The following is a 3,526-nucleotide window of genomic DNA, read 5'->3' on the forward strand; positions in this document are numbered from 1 at the left end:
TCATATCCAAGCAAATGGAATTAGTATGGATTTTTTGTTTAGTAAATTTTGTATATTTGTTATGGATATTGTAAATTAAATGACATGTTTCATTTTGCTTGAATTAATTTTATTATGTACAAGTAAAAAGCTCAAAATTTTGCTTCTTCGGAAGAATGCATTATCTGGACCTATGGCAGGTGAGATTTGTAAATATTCATGACTTAAGGTGTTTGATGCCTTGTCCTCATGAGGATAAGTTATTGTGGAACAAGGTAACCAAATAGAAATTAATTTAAATTCATAGTTAATAGATTGAACTCTTGCATATATACATCCCTCAAAAAGCTACAGAATTAGCTTCAGAATAAACATAGATGCCAAGAGATGAAATATAGAGCAAAGGATAATTACCTTTCCTATAGTTTGGTAAATAAAATAGTTACACACTTACACATCCACAAATACATTGGACAACCCCTAACCAATAAAATAGTGCTATCTGACAATACAATTAATCCAAGCAAAACATATTCCTAGAATATATGGTCCTCCAACCGAACTATACATCAATTTATACAATTAACCTCATAGAATACTAGGAAGCACCAAGATCAATTGGCTAAAGGAAAACTATCAAACCGATCATGTGGAAAGCAACTTTAGCATCATAAATAGATAATGTGATAAGTTTTTCAAAATTTCATTAAATATGGATGCCAAAAAGAAGATTCAAAGGCTTAATGCACAACAAACTGGACAATTTGTTCCTCTATTGTCCTACATTACAAACCAAGCTTTACAACTTCTTCCAAATAACATATGCATGTACACATCAAGATGTATCAAAATATGAAAATTTTACAAAACATATAATGACTAACTGGTCCAAATCTAGTTTGCTTTAAGGATGGATTAGACTAGTATGATTTTCTGAGAATTCGTCAAACTCCAGAATCTCTTCTATAAGTTAGTATTTTCAGCAAACTTCATAACAACTTGAATAACTTCCAAATCACGAAAGCCAAGATGCTCTAATTTCTCACCATCTTAAACTTGTCGTTGAAACCTGAGATAGCATCAGCTAGTATATGAACATGTTTCCCTTGTGCCTCAGTTGAAACTTGAACATGTTCTGCCATCCTCTCTAATATGCTCATCTGCTTTTTCTTCTTACTCGATATCTTGCCGCTCGTTGCAGCAGCTTCAGAGGATGAAGCTGCCCCTTGTGGAGGAGGCGACCCGTTAGTCATTGGATTAGCTGACAAATCAAATTCATCCATTCGTAGACTTTGATCTTCTTGTTTTTCATTCACTTGTTCATGTGCGTCACATCCGCTAACTGCAGCAGCCCCAGTAGCCCTGTCCCTTCCAAAAATACCCTCTAGCTGATGGAAGAAAGGGAAAGGCTTTTCCGGAGTATAAAACTTAGTTGGATGTATTTGAAGTACAATATAACGAAGTAAATTTAATATTAAAAGAATTAAGTTGGATTCTATTAAAATATAGGTGAAACTTTACCTTCATCTATGCATCAAGAACATATTTACTATCAACTTCAACACACAATTTTTCATTATTCCACCCGAATCCACTACAAGCTATCACGCGTATTGAAATTTTTCTTTCAGTTGCTTATGTTTATTTTACAGTGCTTAGTAGTTACAGTGCATTTAGAGAATGCCTCAATCATCTTCAGAACAAATTTTTCAAAAGTCCCAGGCTTGAATTGTCTGCAGTTGGCTTTCATTCTATTAACAACAAACTCTTCCATGAATCCAACAAAAGCCTCGGTTTCCTCATCACTCCACATGTGCTTATCCATGCTCACCTATTAACAAGTTTTAAATATAATTACATGAATAACATAATATAGGTTGATATGAAGAGTTTCCCATATAATAACGTTAAAAAGGATATCAGTAGTAATATTAAAAAGTCATATATCGAATAAAATAAAATTAAAACAAGTCTTACAATAAATCCTAATTACATGAATAAGTCATAATAAATAATTAAGTTTTCACAGGGTCTTAATACAAGCTTTATTACACAAACTTTGAAGATAGTCTCATCCAATAATACAACATGCTTTAAACAACATGATTAGCTCGCCACTCCTTATACATCTCGATTGCCATGTTATCATGCCATTGTATCCACTCAATGGTATTCTCTACTACATCAATGACCTCTTTTGAGTCATCATCTCCAATAGGCAGAAAATCATCTAAGAGACCGTATTGCTCTTCAGAATCCACATTTATGTTCAATTGAATGAAATTTTGTAACAAACAGCAAGTAATTAATTATTATCTGACTCTTGAGTTTTAATGGGATAAAAGCTAGGACTTCTGAGTATTGACCATCTCTTCTTAAGTAGTCCAAAGCATCTTTCAATATCATTCCTAGCAGAAGAGTGTTTCTTATTAAAATACTCTTGGTGGTTGCAAGGTGCACGTGTTTCTTATGCCCACTCTCTTACATGATAACGAGTACCCCTATAGGGTAAGAACCCGGGACCGTTCATGTAACCAGCATCAACTAAATAGTAGTTATCTATAAATACCAAACACAACCTTTGTGAAAAGCTTAAACCATGATCTCAATTCGTAAAAACTAAGTTACACTAATTATAATACAATTTTACCATGTGGTATTTCTAAACTAATGTGACGCGTGATTGCATCTTGCAGTACTCTTAAATTGGAAGCCGATCCTTCCCAACCATTGAGCACATAAACAAATATCATGTCTCGGTTAAACACTCCTAGAATATTGGTACAAACCTTACCGTATCCTTTCTTATTCTATATCAAGGCTTATCACGTTTAGAAATGGTCATTTCTATGTAAGTTTCATCTAATGCTCCCAGACAACCCTACCACCAATACAAAATTTAGACAACATGATAGAGAAACGTGTTATTCCCAATACAAACTACACATGGAAGCCATAAACTATACCTTAAACTTTTTTCATGCAATGTCCATACAATCTTCTTCAACTGGTGAGGCCTTAGCAAATAACAAATTTTGAATACGTATAACGGACTTCAAAATCTTATTAAAATACCAACTTATAATTTTTCAGACCTACAAAATTTAACTTGAAGACTATAATTTTTCTTGTGATACGCTAAGATAATTAAAAAAAGTGGTAACTTGCTCTGCCAATCTTAATTGAGCATCCTCTATTAGCCCGCCATGAACTTCAAGCAACTCACACAAGTAGCCAAAACATTGGTGTTCATTCTCAACTCCCAAAAACAATTTTTATCACCCTCGCTGATAATACAATCTAATGTATCACGTCTAATTCTAGAATTCACTCTTCCACATAAGGACAATTGACCACCACTTCTATTTCTAAAGTACACAAATAATGTAAGAACAAAAAAAATACATGATATTATCATACCTCAACCTCCATCATTTGATGAAAAGTAACACATTTCCTAATTCTTTTCTATCGGTCCATTATCTCCTATAAAAGTAATCACATCACATCAACTTAGTCTAAATCATGAACACAAAATAAATACAAA

Source organism: Arachis ipaensis, chromosome B07 (genome assembly GCF_000816755.2).
Source record: "Arachis ipaensis cultivar K30076 chromosome B07, Araip1.1, whole genome shotgun sequence".
Lineage (NCBI taxonomy): Eukaryota > Viridiplantae > Streptophyta > Magnoliopsida > Fabales > Fabaceae > Arachis > Arachis ipaensis.